The 17005-nt window shown below is 43.9% G+C and overlaps 1 protein-coding gene across 2 annotated transcripts in view; it reads left to right on the top strand.

Moving 5' to 3' along the window:
• The window catches only part of CRHR2 (corticotropin releasing hormone receptor 2), a 1750647-nt gene that overhangs the window by 1122139 nt on the left and 611503 nt on the right, over nt 1–17005 (top strand). The window lies entirely within an intron of this gene.

The following is a 17005-nucleotide window of genomic DNA, read 5'->3' as shown; positions in this document are numbered from 1 at the left end:
CCTGCTTATTGGTGAACGTGGATTTGTTATTATTATTTTAGAAATGCCACTTTTAGAAGTAGGAATTTCTGTGTGCTTATGACTCTTTAAGCCCTGCCTGGTTGTGTGTTTACTGTCTGATTTAGACTGAAGAGAAGGGGATGCGCAATCACTCTAGACAGTCACAGAGGGGGGTTGAGGTGTGTCCTGCATTTCCTGCGTGACGCTGGGATGAATAGACTTTGGCTGGATTTAGAGTGGTGCGAGGAGTTTCCCTTGCACCTGGATAGCTGTGGTCTGCATTTAGAGTGGTGGGAGGAGTTGCACCTGAAGGGCTCCGAGTGACTTTCGCAATGCTGTCCCCGACCCCCCGTAGTGTGTCTGAGCCAGGTCTTGGGATTGAATAGGGGTTTTGTGCACTTTTAAAAAGTGCTTGAAGTGCACCTAGAACAAAGACTTTTGGAGTATAAGTACAGGGGCTGTGACCCAATATTTGTAGACGCTGTGTGGGACTTGTGACCAGAGGATGCTGGCTCTACATACTGCACCAGAGGATTGCTGTGCTGCCGGGAAAACCACCACTTGAACTTTGCCTAACTGTGCTGCCCTGCTGGAAGGACTGCCTCTTGTGCCTGCCAAGTATTCCTGCTTGTGTGCACCCCAGTGCTCTCCAAGGAGTGCTGTGAAGGCCCCTTGTTCTGACCAGTCGCACACAGGGTGAGCGCTGTGGACTTCTCCTGAGTTATCCCTCATCAGCGCATGTGAGTGCAGTGTTTTTCCTTTGCCATGGGACTACAAAGTGCATGAGCAGCGATTATTCCTGCACAAGGGCCGGTTTGACCCAGCCAAGGGGAGCATGTGCTGAACGTGTCATGACCGCCTGGGGAGCTCGGTGTAGTAGCAGAAGATATGGGCCACCACCAAGCGATCTGAGGGAGAGCGCGGTGCTCCCCTCACCTGATTGCTGACGCCCTATTTGCAGTTGTGGTCACCGCCCGAGTCCTCGTGCTGTGCCCCTCGCAGCTGTTGTTCCCAGAGCTTTTGCCCTAGGGACCCTTTAGCTGCACCACATGGTTGGGGGCTGCCGCCCCGCACTCTGGCACACAGGGGAGACCCAACAAGATCTCTCCGCGCTAGCAACTGCAGCCTGCATATCCCGCCGCCTGCCTCAGGCATAGATTGACAACTGAGGCAGGTACTCCGCTGACGTTGTGAAGTGTGTGGAGACGGCAAGCCCGGCCAAGACCTTCCAGGCAGTGAGCAAGCTAATAGGTGCTCGGTGAGGCAGCCAGTATTCCCGGAGCCGTCCACGGACAAACTGCAATTCTGTCCCGGGCAGTGGAGCAAGCTGCATTGGTTCAGCAGCTGCTCCTCACTGTCCCAGCAGATGCCTTTCAGCCATTGTGCTTATGGGAGGATCGAGGGAGGGTTCCCCTGAGGCGAGGGTGCACCCCCCCCACCTTTTTGCAGGCACATACACAGGGGGGCACTGTCTAGTGTTGATGATGATCGTGGGGTGAGACCTCAGAGGTAGCCCCCACTTCGTAGCACTAGGAACTTGCTGCTTAGGGAAACATAACTGAGAGTACCGTAATCCCAGTTGTAGGTGTGCAGATGCTGCTGGGCCCAGTCTCCCTATGAGGAGGACCGCGTAACAAATAAGAAGAGCGCAGGAGCGCTGTCATAGGTTTCTGCTGCAGTTCATACCCTAATGTTGTGGTATGTATATTTTTATTCCCTAACCTGCATTTTATGCCCTGTAGTAATGTTGCATATTGTAGTGGTGATTCAAGTTCATGTTCCCTTAAATGCTGCATTTCATGTTTCCAGGTGTAGGTCATTTTATGCCTTACAATGAAAGGATAATGAGTATTATTTCAGAGTATACATTATATGTGCAGTACGGTGTTATTTTCTATAATGTGTGAAACCTACAAGTATTTACTAGATTGCACTATCTTGTAATGTTATGACAGTTGCCTGGCTGACAAGGTGATTTAGCTGATTGTGACGTGGGTAGAGTGAGGGACCTGAGACTCTTTCGGGTTAAAGACGGTTTTATTTTTAACAATGGGTTCCGGTTGCGGAAAGTAAGTCTCTCACGGGCAAATCCTGATTGATCTGTTAGGGCTCCTGACTTCTACGGGTCTTGAGGGGAAAGGTATCTTCTCCCGTCCGGAGTAGGGTCTTGGATTGTTAGTTTTCTCTCTCGCTGGTCAGGGAAGGTACGGCACCCAAAACAAAACAAAGAAAGGACCATTAAGATTCACAGTCTCCTTTTGATATGGCCTGGGGAACCCGGTAAGTGAGGGGGCACCGCTGATCAGACTCGTGCTGTACAATCCAAGTCGTGAGGTACGTGCTGGGAAAAGGGTGCAGGGAAAAGGAGGTAGACAAGGAAAAAGGGAGGAGGATATTTACAGCTATATATACAAAAGTGGTGGCAGCTTTATCCTGATCTACGGAGGCACAAACCCCGCTTCCCCACCCAGTTCGCAAACTGCTGCCGTACCTGTCGCAGCCACACTCCTCCCTCTGGAGTGTGGCACGGCGAATCGTAGGTTCGTTGGCCTCCTGGCTTGTCCGCTCCTCGTCTTCCTGCTGTCAGCGCTTCGCTCTCCCCATCCTCCGATCTCCTCGAAACTCCTTCGTCTTCCTCCTCTGTGTCGTCACACGCCAGACGATTTCCTTCCTGGGTTTTCACCACTGCAGTATAGCCCACGTCATGTGGGGGCGTGGTTTCCTCCTTGATGTACGCCCAATTAAAGGTGCCGTTTTCTTTATCCTCGGTGTATGACCTTAGTTGCCAGGACTCGGGATCATCCTGAAGGGAAGGAGGGGAGGGATCAGTGACCCACCATTTAGTGAAGGAGTCATCTTCTTCTACCCGGCGACCCTCCTGGTTACACTGATCTATGTGACATCATTAAAAGTGCCTTGTGGCACAGTGATTTATGTGATTATGGTCTAATGTCTTTTATGTGCAAAACAAAGGATATTTTTATATAACCTTGTGAGGAGTTTCTTTTTGTGGTGTGCCTATTGTGTCACTAGTGTGTGTGTGTTTTATGCAAACGCTTTACACATTGCCTCTGGGATAAGCCTGACTGCTCTGCCAAGCTACCAAGGGGGTGAGCAGGGGTTATCTTGTGTGTTTCACTCCCTTACCCTGACTGGAGTGGTGGGTTCTGCCTGTCTTAGGTGCATACCCTAACCAACCAGAAACCCCATTTCTAACATCGGGTTACTGGTTGACTGGAGTGTGAGCCCCAGTCAAGCACCAACCACAATCCTAGGGAGGGTAAGGGCACAACCAACCCCCAAATTAACCTGTGCTCAACCCCTTGGTAGCTTGGCACAGAGCAGTCAGGCTAAACTTAGAGGCAATATGTGAAGTATCTGTGCAACATTTCGAATAGTAACACAGTGAAAACACCACACAAAAAGATCCCACACCAGGTTAGAAAAATAGAGCTTAGTTTAATAAATACAACCCAAAAATGAAACAAATTCAGTCCGTAGAACCAGAGTTATGGATTTTTTAAGAATAAATTATAAAATAGAGCCTAAAAGCATAAAGCACCAACTGTGGCTATCTGGTCGTCCTAACCAGGTCAAAGTGAAACGTTCAGGCTGACCACAATGGAGCTTGGGTCAGATACAGCCCCAGATTATTCCTGCTAAAGGTTTATCTTTGTACGTTTTGTGCCAAGTGTCCTGTTCACATTGGAGAGGGTCGCAAGGAGCAAGAAGAGCATCGCAGGTGGCAGTTGACGTGATGTGAGGAGCAGGCTGGGTGTCGTGGGTGGGCGGGCTGGAACTTCATGTTGTTGCTGCTGTATAAAAGAAATGGGCTGTTGGCGGCTCATGCTGGATTTTGGGGTGAGCAGCACAGTTGTGGTGCAAACAGGCCCATTTGCGGTTACAAAGAGCCCAAAAGCTTGGTTTCAAGAGGTTGAGAACCAAACCAAGGGTCCAGGACCTAAGATGCAGCACTTGGGGTTCAGGAACTCTCTGAAGACGGGTCCAGGAGCGATTAGGGATCCTTTTATGCCCCCGATGCTCAGATCAGGAGAGACTTTGAGTCACTCTGGGGTCTTGGATACAAGATGAAGTTGTAGCTCCAGGCAGCACAACAGGACAGCAGTTCCTTAAGAGCATCAGTCCAGCAGAGTGGCAGCCCGTTGTAGCAGCACAGCAGTCCTGCAGGTCCACAAGCCAAGAAGTGCACTGAAATGGTGGTGTCAGAGGTCCCTCTTTTATACAGAGTTGTGTCTTTGAAGTGGGGAGAAGCTTCCAGAGGCATGCCTTTAAAGTGCACATATGCCCTACTTTCACAGCCCTGATTTCAGACTGACTTGTGGGGTATGCAACCCTTTGTGTGGAGACAGGACACACCTAATCACTAATCAGGTGTAAGTCTGGATGTGCATAGTCTCAAGACCAGCAAAACAAAGTTAGCAAAAACAGGTGCTCTGAAGGCAAAAAGTTAGGGGGAAATCACACCAAGGAGCCAGGTCTGACAGTATTGTTTTGGTTTCTGAGCATTATAATAATTTTCTTACGGGCCTGGGCCCTTATTGCTTCCATTAGGTGTAGCTAGACTTTCCCAAGGATGTAAGAATCATCAAGTGCCTTCATATAGATGTTGTGTCGGAGTGCAGTTAGATTCTTTTAGTAAGAAATGGAGTGGACCTGCCGTCTCATAATGTTCAACCAAGCCTTGTGTGGGATTTCTGATCGGGGCAGACTTTTTTGATCTATGTTTAGTGTCTCTATTGCTTTATCCAGCTTTGTGTACCAGGGGGAGACCTCTTCTTTGAAGATTGTTGCCAAATGCTGTTTTAGGGAGTTGTGAGGTGCTTTAAGGACTCCAATATAATACTTTATTAAATCTCCCTGGAGGGCCAATTACGGTCTGTCGAGCTCTAGTTTCAGCCGTAATCTCGTGTTCCTAGCATTCCTGGGTACTTGCAGCACTATCTTGTAGGATTTGACCCGCGCTGCAGCTATGAGTTTGTCTAGAGCCCCTGGAAATGCCAGGTGTCCGTAGTTAATGGCTGGAATTAGTTTTGCCCTGAGGACCTTTAGCATGGGTTCGCCTGTGGGGCTAGTCAGGCAATGGCTCAGACGTCTTATTGAAAAAATTACTCTATTGATTTTGGCAGTTAGATGTTTTGTGTGAGCTGCGGATGTTGCCCTCTCATTTAGCCAAACCACGGGATAGTTGTAGGCTGCGGTGGTCCCAATTTGGTGGTCCCTCAACTTCCAGACCACATATTTTTTGTGCGGGTATCTGTCAAATATCATTATCTATGTTTTTCCTTAGTTAACTGTCAGGTGATTTTCCTTTATGTACTTTCCAATCTCATTGAGATCTCTTTGGAGAACCACCCTTGTATGGTCCATCACTACGGTGTCATCTGCATACTGTAGGATTGCCAGTCTCACCTTGCCAAGTCTCGGTGGAACTAGACTTGCCTCTTTCAGGGCTGCCGCCATATCTGCTGTATAGAAGTTGAATAATAGTGGGGTCAGGCCGCAACCCTGCTTCAGTCCGTTTTTGGATTCCACTTTTGCTGATAGAGCTGAGGGGCTTATCTTGACTTGTACCCAAGTCTCCTCATGGAGGGATATGATGGCATCCAGCAGACCTTTGGGGGCACTTTGCACGCAACAAACTTACCGGGTGACAGTGTGTGCGGTCCCCCGCCGCCGCAGGCAAACGCGGCCGCCGGGTGGAACTACACTACCCAGGATCCCCTGGGACGCCGACTTCCGTGGTCCCCGGTCTTCCGCGCCTGGAGGCGCTTAAATCCCAGCTGCCCCTCCCGCGTCGCGGGAGCGCGCGGGGCCGCGCCGGGCTAAGCCCGGGCAAAGGGCGGGCCCTCTGTGGCCCTCAGAGGCACGAGGTGGACGGGACGGGCCACGTTTCTTGGCTCCACAGCAAAAGTAGGTATAGTTCTATATACCATTTACAAGACTATTCACGGACATATTGGCTTCCCCAATACAGACACTATTTTGATTAAATTCTATTATTAGTGACCCACAAGGGGGCATACTAAATCTCCATACTACTGCCAGAGAATGGATAATCTTCTTCAGAGCTATGCATCACCTACCTCTATCTGCGAAATAGATATTGATGACCGTCGCCAAATGTTATCCCCGTCTCATACCCCCGTTAGTTTGCCAAACTTGTCCTACTGGGAGGAACTAAATGCTCTGTGCGGGACTAAGTTCATTCCAATAATATCCCCCTCCCCCGTAAAAGGCCTTAGTACTAACACTCACCCTGACGGAACTTGTGAACCTTCCCTACCACCCAATGAGGATAACATCCAGGGCACTGCGCTGTTGCTGGGCCAAAGTGTGAAAAGGAAACATGACGGGGCAAATGATTACGAACTCCAACCCAAAATACAAAAACTCTGTATCGATCCCCCATCTCCTGCAATAAACTCCATCACATCCAGGGGGGTCGCTGAACGCTTGGATGATAAAATATCTCTGCCGCAATTGCAATTACTGCCTCAGCTCGAACTATTGTTAAATTCTGTAATAGCACCCCTGCTAGAACGAATCACCTCTTTAGGGGATAGGCTGACAAGTATAGAGATTGCTATTAAAGCTAACTCCCTACCCGTTACAAAGATGGCAACACCCAATTGTCCCATTGCACCAATTGTACTTGAAGGTCCCATGTTAACGGACACTACAAAAACTGTGTCAGCTGAAAGACAACTTCCCAGCATGCTACCTACAACTGATACTAGAACTGCCCACAAACCTTTGGATAAGATAAGAAAAAATGTCCCGATTAAAAAACAGCCTCCTAAGAGTCAACCCCCACTGGTCACTAAAATTGCCCCTAATCCCTTGTTAACAAACTACTCTGCCGCTAGAGCAGAGCCAAACAGAGCAGCACGTATAGACCTACCTCCGGAAGCCGCCCCCTTTGTGCTTGTTCTCTCAGGAGTACCAGTTCCCTCTTGTAGGAAACCCGAGAGTTATCAGGACCTATTACACAAGGTCACCTTCTGGTTAGCTAAAAATAGACCCCTGCCACCCAATAAGGATGGAGGTATCCTGAGTGTCAGAAGGGTGGGCTGGTTAGGGTCACTACCTAAGGACATTCCCGGGGACCTAATCCTTGTTAAATTTAGGAATAGGAACATCGTCCCCTATTTACGATCCTCCCAGCCCCACGAAGGTGACGACCCCATCTCCATTTGGGATTTGTATGATTTTTATCCATGTACCCCACACATCCCCCTACTAAGATCTACAGCAGCATACAACTATTTGCTAGAAAGGGGTGGTATTAGCTCACCAGCCCTCCATAGATTTGACTTATCTTATAAATACTGCAATGTTTGAGTAGTCTTATAAGGGTGAAGTTTACATTTTAATCCAGTCAGCAATGTGGGCTTTATGTAGTATGTTCCTAAATGAGAAAAAGGCTCCTATAGTTTGGGCATATGTTTCTTTCTTTTAACTTGCAATATAGGTATTTATGAAGAGCTAATAGCTGAGTGTAATACATGTTAACCTGGGTAGCATTCCTGAATTGACTTTCTTTATCTGTATTAACATGGACATAAACGTCTTTCTATGTCATTTAATTGTTTTTTAAAAATGATTCTCGAAAATACTAAGTGGTTGTATAAATTTGTATATATTAGTCGTGTGTTTTGTGTTTGTATTTTATATGCTTGTCTTTTATGAAGGAAAACTTCAAAATAAAGACGTTAAAAACTGAACTGATATGATGGCCATCAGTAGCTTAGGAGGTACCCCCAGTATGACAGTTTTCTCCAAAGTTTGCCCCTATCAACTCTATCAAAAGCTGTGCTGTAGTCGATGAAACAACAGAACAGCGGCGGTGCCTGACTTTCACAGCATGTTTTGAAAAGTAGGCCAGGGCCATGATGTTGTCTATTGTTGCACTATTTTACCTGAAGCTGATCTGGTAGAATAGAAGTAGATCGTTGTTAGTAACCCAATCCTCTAGATCTCTCAGTAGTAAGGCAGAAATTAGAGAGGTATTTACGGCATACAGTAAATACCATTAGCCAGGGGTAAGGTATGTGCTGTAAATATTTCCTACACCAAATTGTTCATTAGGAAATGAGGTGTACCAGATGGCATTGATATTTAACTATTTAAATTCAGCATTTTTTTTTCTTTTTCTATGTGTTTCGTCCTGACAAAATTTAGTAGGTTCGGCCTGCTGAATTTGGCAAGGGGAGAACAGTGGAAAACTTACAATTAACTTGGAATTCCGATCCCTGTGAAACTCCTATGCCAGAATAGGAATTTAGCCCCCTTTTTAGGTTTTGCCTGCACAGCACTTGCGTTGGGCTTGAGAAGTCTATTGTTTTAATATCAAGGTAAATAAGACTTTGATCCCGCTTCCTCTCTTTCCTGGCTTCTCATTGGTTCCTGTGTGTGCTACTTACTTTTTCTAAATTTCTATTGGCTGTAGAAAATTTTCCTGCATTTACCAATACTTGTTCTAATCTGCTTCTCTTATCAGTTTCCTATAGCCAAAATACAGTTAAAATCTGCTTTGGTGGAAATATTTTTTCATAAAGTTTTGCTCTTTTAGCTTTTTACTCTTGCAGCATATTTATTTAACAATTTATCACCAGCGTGATTAAGTGATTTGCATAGAATAACAGGATGTTGCACACGCCGCCGAGACTCTAACCAGGGTCCTTAGCTCTCAAGCCAGCAGCTCTGGCCACTGCACCACATCCTCTTCACTCCTTTGTCGTTTGCCAGAGAGCTCTTTATTTCTCCCGGATGATGATTGATAAAAACAGTATTTTATTCATCACATAGGCGAGACCGATGCATTACCAATGCTTGCATAATCAAAGCCTTGGTATTTCCTCTAATGTATTTATTCTACATAATGTTGGTATTTTTTCACAGTGCGCTGAAGAAATCCTTTGTTTATTTAAAGTTATATGATGCATTTTAATTTGCGTGCATTTAATGTGCGTCTTATCTGCTTCAGTGGCATTTTTAAGGTATTATATTGACTGTTTTGATGAATGTTTAGTCTAACACAAAAACAAATTGGCTTAACTGAAGTTAATAGTATCATTCATCTTGTGACAAACGCACTTGCCAGCAAAGTAAATGCTATTTTTCCACACCAGGTTCCAATGAAAAGGCATGTTATTTATAAAGAAGCAGGGTGACAACTCTAGAACAGTAACTAAGAAAGTAATCCATGATAGCTTGGGCTTCACAGCAGAGAGGCTTGCTGCACATCGTCACTGTTAGTTATTACCATGGGGGCTGTGGCAGCTTACTGGTGCAGCTTGCTCTGAGGAGATTTTCCTACCTACTCTCATCGGAGGCACAGCTGAGTTGCTACAGTCCACTAATATGACCTAAAGCGGTCAGTGTGGGAGCTGAGAGCTGCTGGTTATAGGAAGGAAGCCCCTTCCGAAGTTTTCCCCACCAGACCCTCCTCAGATCTCAGTCACAAACATGTTCTAATCTAGTGAGGCACATAATAAAAAACGCACCACGACCATGGTGGCAGGAGACCTAGAGAGGTCTGGGGCTCCACTCAAACACTGCAGTTTGCTGAGGTATTTTCTGATATTTGCCTTGTGTTAGTGCCGGTGAGAAAGGAGGGATAAACCTCTGTTTTCACGTTCAGATTAAAGGCTTCTGGTTAGTACCGACCTCATTGATTTAAGTGGGTGTGCAAGAGATTCCTTCGGGTCACAAATAGGGCTGCCGGTTTTCCCAGAGGAGGAAACGTAGTAATTTGTTCAAATGTTAAGAGACTTCAATGCCAGGTCATGATAGTTCAATAGAACTTCATATGCAAACGACTGTAATCATTTTTTCACAGGTCTTCTGACTTTGTTTATTTTTATTATTAGTCGGGGATCACTGAGGCATCTGTGGCACACATTTTAAAGTGATTTCTTCTTATGTTTAAAGTATGTACTGATAATGTAAACAATACCGACTTTAGACGATTTCCCTTACTTTTATACTTGCTGGAACTTGAAAATACTGGTCATGCCCGGAAAAAAAGGCCAGATGGCAACCCTAGTCACAAATAATTATGTGATGTGCCCAGTGTTATGGAGGAGATCATTGCAGCCTTTGGCTCTCAGATGCCCCTATTTACGCAATCTTGTTATTTTGTTCTTGGTAAATTAGTGTTATCATATTTGCTATATCTGTAACGTGTCGGATACTTTTTAGCAGTGGGGAATAACACCTAATGGCAAAGAACTGAAAAGTGACTGCAAAAGGTGCAATGAGAGGAAAAGGTTGTGTATGCAAGGGCAGAGTCAAACCATACCAAAACATACCAGGCAGAATTCAATTGTAACTATATTTAAAAAACCTTTCACTCGAAATCTAGCATAGTATGAAAGACACACATAATAGAACCTTTTACAGAACTATCAAAGAGTAAATCATGGCATACAAATACCCAAATGTTTAAAGTTGATGTCAATATACTATGCTCTACCCTAAGTGGAGTAAGGAAAGAGATGCAGAGGGCCCAAATCCCAAGGCTGTTTTTATGAGATGTTATGTCTTATGCCTGTCTTAGGTGTGAATTATAACTTAATATCCGCCTATGATTCACAAAGATGTGTGTAAATGGATCTTGTCTTATTGTAGGTTTGGGTGTGATTTATTCATGAATTTCCAAGGGTAAGACCTGTTTGCAGAAAAATAGCTGTGCAAGTCACAAACGATGTTGTTGTTTTTTGTGAGTAAACATTCCTAACATGGTATTTCACCCAAGTGTCATTAGAAACTGATTTCAGTTGCTTTTCCTATTGCTTTGTAGTCTTCTGGGTACCATTTGACAAAGAGGAGAGATGTGTTGTGTGGGAGAAGTTATCTACCATGTAAAACACCCCAGGGCTAATGTCTGCCTCGAATGTGTTCAATAAATTGTGCTCAAGTACAGCTGAGCCAAGAGGTGGTGTACATCTTAAATGCCTATTGGGAATGAGACGAAGCAAGGTTGTTTATATACTCCTTTGCTATTTATCCATAGTGCTTCAACATGAGAATTGGTTTCTACTAAATGTATGCAATACGCATGTAAGCACATTGTTTTATGTCAATATTGTGGTCCTCTGCAGTTATATGGGCCCCAGATGCACCTATTTAAGAGGAATCCACATGCCAAAAGGCTTACTTTTAATGAGGGGTACAATATCATTATGGTATTTGGAGACGTGAGATGGAGGGTACTTGGAAGCTTAATGTAAGGAAGTTAAAAGTTATAGGGCCCTACACATCTGTGTCTCAGTTTATCAAGTACTGACATTCTCTCACAGAATGTATTGGTGGCTACATTAGTTTACAGATTTGGAATAGTTAGTAAATTATTTTACTATGTTTTCCGTGAGTTGTGGAATTTGTTGTTTGAAGGTTTTATTAAAAGTGCAGATGGGCCATTTTATAGTTGTACGTTATTTACATTAAGAGTGTTCAGGGTCCTGAAGAAGAGCCAGGATTGACACGAAATTCAGCTGGATGTTTGCTACTGAGCACAAAATAAGATAAATATACTATTCATATAGAAAATGTTTACCCTGCCTTTGGAGGTATTAGTTTAAAGAACCATGGACAGCTTAATATGCCAGCGTCAACAATTGAACCACATTCTCACACTAACTGGGAGTTAGTGTAGGTCGCTCACAAGTAAGGAGACGGTGCTTCTGCATAAGTTGTCATTCGTGTATCCGAATAATTTATTTTGGATGGCTTGCAGTTTTCTAATGGTCAATTTAGAGGCCCCCACATAGAGGGCTTAGAGGGAATCTAATTGTGCTAGCCAGCGTAGCCCTCAGTATAATGGTTCTGTGCTCTCCTCAATTTAAAATTAAATAGGGTTCATTAAAATAGGGCTATAACTAGCAGAGGAGTTCCCAGCATTGATTTGCTGATTCATTGGCGTTTTCTCAAAAACAACTCCTAACATATTAATTTATTTCTTGAGGGTGATAAACCTTGTGCAAACCTTGAAACCTGCAGAAAAGTGTATTTACTGATTTTCTTTGAGTCTCTCCACAACAAACAGAAAAAAACAGTTTCCAAATTTAAACTGTGCAAATTGAAATCAATCAAGTTTAAATAATGCAGATTTCAGTGACTTAATTGTAGGCATCTCTCTAATGATCAGAAGGATTGAACACCACATGGTTGTCAGCTGCATAGTTGTGGAAGGATTGAATTACGTCTTGGCCACCTCTGACAACCCAACAGACTCTTTAATCCTTTGGATCAGAGTACTATCGTCAAAGGTGTTGAAGGCCACTCAGAGATCCAGAAGCGTTAATAGGCTTGCACCCCTCACTCATGAATGTCAAGAATAGATGTCCGGACATCCATCAAAGCCTTCTCTGTAACTTTGTGGAACTGAAATCTGGCATCAAAATGGCTAACTAATTTGGGTGTTACACCTGAATTATGAGATAACGAAGATAGCTATTGGTTGAAGAATGTGACAGAATAGAAATATATTTCATGTGGACTGTGGGTAATAAATCGCATTCATTTTATGAGAACTTTACCACAAATGTGTGTTCTACCTCATTCAATATGAGTATTATTAATCCATGCATTGTCTGCGTGTGCAGTGTTAAACTGCCATTTCGACTTGGCAAGGGAACCCACTTGCCAGGCCCACACCTTCCTTTTACTTCATGTAAATCACCCCTATGGTACGGGCAAGGCAGGCCCATGGGCAGGGTGTAGTGCATTTAAAAGGTAGGACATGTGCTGTTGTGTTTACATGTCATAATAGTGAAATACTGCTAATTTCATTTTTCACTAATGAAAGGACTATCCCTCCCATACGGTAACATTGGGATTGCCTGGACATATCTTTTAAGTGTAATTTCCCATTGGAAGCTGATAGAGATTTGGAGTTCGGGGTCTCTGAACTCACCCTTTAAAAATAGTTTTTGGGGTAAAGTTGGTTTTTAAATTGTGTAATTGAAAATGCCACAATTAGAAAGTGGGTGTTTTCTTCTTAACCATTTTATGCCTCTGCCTGTCTGCAGAATATATGTCTGGGTGAGGATGACAATTAGGCTCTTGTGCATGCACTCTAGAAGGTCACACAAAAGGAGTTGAGATGAGCCGTGCATATCCTGATGAACCATCACCAGGCTGATGGGCCTTCATGAGTTTGAGTGCTGGGAGGATTTGTCACTTACACCTGGAAAGGGCTCTGCCTGTCCTCACACAAAGCCGTCTCAACCTCCCTGTAGTGTGTCTGGAGCCAGGTCAGGGAAAGTCAGGAGTTTTGTTCACTACAAAGAGTTTCCTTTAAAGTTTGTCTGCTTCAAAGGCAGAAAGGGGTATATGTATTGGACCTCTGACACTCTCAAAAAACACTTCTGGACTAAAGGACATTCTGTCAGGAAGAAGAACAGGATGCTGTAGAAGGAACTTACACTCTTTCTGTTGCTTTGTTGTGCTGGCCTGCTGCTTGCTGCTTCAGTCTTGGGAGTGAAAGGACTGGACATTTCTTTCTGTATCTTGCTTCTAAGGCTCTCCAAAGGCTTGTGTGGGCTTGCCTCCTGTTAAGAAGTCTCAGGACCTTTAAAGACTTCACCTAACAGTGCCTGGGCTCTTCTGCTGAGAGTCCTGACTTGCCAAGTGTTGCTAAATCTAGTTCCTGGGCCTTCGGAAGTGGAATCTGGTGAACTGAAGGAGATCATCTAAGCATCAACTATCAGCATCTGTTCTTATTGAAATATCACTACAAACTTTGATGTATCACTGCTGACATCCCGGAGCTTGGTTCCAGATTGGCACATCAACCAGGGCTTCTACCGCAGGCCACAGCTTTCCATTGCAACGTGACAGAATAACCTCTGCAGCATGAGTTTTGAGCATCACATCACCCAAGTCTGTGATGCAGCGCTCCAACACAAGAGAAGGGGTTCAACAGGAACCCCTTGCCCTTTGTGAATGGGTTACTTACTACAGCCTTTGAGGAGACAATAGCCTATTAATGATTTGCACCCAAAATTGCAATTGCAAACCATTGACACATAGAATTCTGGATCGCAATTTGGAAGTGACATCCTAAACATGCCACTTCCAAACTGCGTATAGGAAAGCATTTCTAAACCCTTTGTGCGATTTTGTAACTTGTTACCAAATCATAAAATGGTTTTAGTACCTATAAAAAAGCCATTTAGCAATTGCAAACCCTATCATATAGCAAATCGCAGGTTTTGCAACAGCTAAATGGCATTGTACATCTGGTCACATGAGTAACCCATAAGAATATAGCCCTGGGAAGTACTGTGCTGCACAATCCTAGGTGCCCAGTGTTGTTGATGTCATTTTGCACAACCTGTAATCTTGGTTGTGGGTACATTGGGCCTAGCTTCACCATGTAGCCATATGCAGATGGTAAAACTCTAGACAGTGGCTGCTGTCATCAACACAACGTGCCCCTGTTAAATTCCTCCACTCCATGGGGATCTTGGAACTCTCCCCTGTTCCTAGCAAACAGCCTCCCCTGACCTCAATGCCATTTTCACTCTTTGGCCATTGGTCTGCAGCTATCCTAACACTCCCATTTACCACCTTTTCAAGGTAGATAATAAATGGTGGAGGTAAAGGGCCTATAATTCAGCATGAGGTTTTGGACTCTATAATACTAGTAGACATATTATTCCCAGTATGGGGGTCAAATAGCTGTTAATATATTGAATTAGTTGCAGGGATACCGCTCATAATTATAAGCTTTGGGTCCTGGTATCGTCACTTTTCAATCTGGGTCACTTAGTATGAGGTCTCAAGCCTCCTTCACAGCAAAGCGAAATATTGTAAAGCTGGCCTGTACAGCAGCATCTCTCTTAATGGTAGCATATTCTGTGAAATAGATTAACATTCTAGTTCTTTATTACAATTCTGAGACCTTTACAGGCAGCTATTTTTGACATAAGGTGCAGTGATATACAAGGCTCTATTTTCTAAAATAATGAGTGGCGACGCCCAAAGCTTTGCTCAGAAGCTCGTGGCCGGTGCGAATAAATGTCAAGGCTGCCTAGTCTTGAAACCAATTCAGGCCTCTTTAATCCACTGTCAGACACTCCATCCTTCTTTATATTAATCTTGCAGCTTCCAGCTTTCTCTCTATGAGAGGTTTTTCCATATTTCTCTTCCTCTTTTTGTATTTTCCCTTCTGTTGCTCTTGGGAAATGTGTGGTGAGTATAAAGAAGTGATGTTCCTTAAAATGAGTACTGATGGCACCCACCAGGAACCACCTGCTGAAATTAAGCACTGGTGCTATATGGGTTGTCAAAAAACAAAGGGATCAACCCTCATGGGAAAGTGCAAAAGTGCTCCTCCAGACTATGTGTGTCTCCTACAATGGTGGAAAGCACACAGCTTTGTTTAAATACCCCTCACCCACCACAAGGACCCTTGGTGGCATGCTTCATCATTGGGGTCATCCCGCCCGCTGCGGGACGGGGCTTGCTGTGACCTACGACTACTTGGGAGCACTGATTATGCAAAACAATACTATGTGTGGTGTAGGAGTGTGATTGGAAGGGTCAAAAGTGAGTGAATACTGAAAAATGTAAAAATACCTGGGTCGGTGGAAAAGTACATTTTAATGTTTCTTTGAGCTGGTATCGTTAAAAATGGGGAATGAGATACTATGCTTAAATGAGCCGTGTCTCATGTGTCGACATGTTTCGAAGCCCTCCCCTGGCTTCCCATCAGGACCTAGAAGAGATCCCTTCTAAACTCAAATCAAAAATGGGTGTATTTTCATATAATGCTAAATACATGGTGCACATACAATATACATGCACACTATACTATACCCCAGTTGGTATGTTACAGAATGGGTTCTGGAAGAATAAGGACGGTGTTAAAGATAGCTTAACATATCAACCTGCACCAAAAGTGATGTTGACCTGTAAAGAAAAGGGATATATTCCTGTGATATATTTTTCTTATCGTTATCTGTTAATATTGGTAATCAGTGATGTGTTATGCTGGCGAGTTGCGACAATACAAAGACATATATACACAAAACATAAACCACACACTCTATACCTAAGGACAGCATGGTGTGCATATCCATAAGACAAGTATAGCTGAGAATATCTTGTTAAAATAGCTCTCCTTCAAAATATAGTGCCAGATGATAAAGAAGTCTCCAGAGTTTAAGCTGTTCACCTACTTTTATATTGCCCAGATAATGCCATATATAATATATACTTAAACACACATGACAATATAACAGAATTCCGTCAGTGATTCATGAACTCACAATATACAGATAGAATCAACCATGACATGGTTCAAGTAGTTATTAGTGACCTAATGTCTATTTTTGTGTGCAGTGTGTAAATGTATGTATTCATACCTGCCACGGAAAAAATTGTCCAAAGACTTGTTTGTGCACAAAATACACCAGCTAGAGTCAACAAAAACAACAACAACCTCAATTATAATCCAATAATCATTTTTTAAAGGGTTGATACCCATTGATAAAATGCAGCTACCCTTACCTTCCAAAATCAATCACTTCTAGTAGGATCTGAAAAATAATGCTGAGGTTTAAGTTAACTACTAAAGCTGCAACACCTCACAATAACCACTAATTGATCATATAGCCACAAAGGCTTACCTCGAGCTGGTACCATCAAGTCTGTGTATTCTGTAATGCAAAAAGAATACCAATACGTTTTTCTATGCCACATAAACTTGAACAACCAGTCCAACTAGCGTCCTAACTCTAAAGGAACTGACCTGATAATAGCGTTATTCAGACAGCAATGCGCCCGTGTTCAGTTTGACCATCTTCTGCGGGGGATGAAAACGGCCATTCTGCACCGTACTATAAGAAGCAAGCTGGTTTCTGGACGTGAATGCACGAGAGTAAACACCAACAACAGACTATCATGATACGTGCTCCAGGGTTTACAAATGCGTTTGGGCGCCATATTTGAAGGGGGTCGGATGCATGGCATA

Source organism: Lissotriton vulgaris, chromosome 10, assembly GCF_964263255.1.
Source record: "Lissotriton vulgaris chromosome 10, aLisVul1.2, whole genome shotgun sequence".
NCBI classification, from domain to species: Eukaryota; Metazoa; Chordata; class Amphibia; order Caudata; family Salamandridae; genus Lissotriton; species Lissotriton vulgaris.
The sequence above is the reverse complement of the archived record's forward strand: the minus strand, read 5'-3'. Positions and strand labels throughout refer to the sequence as shown.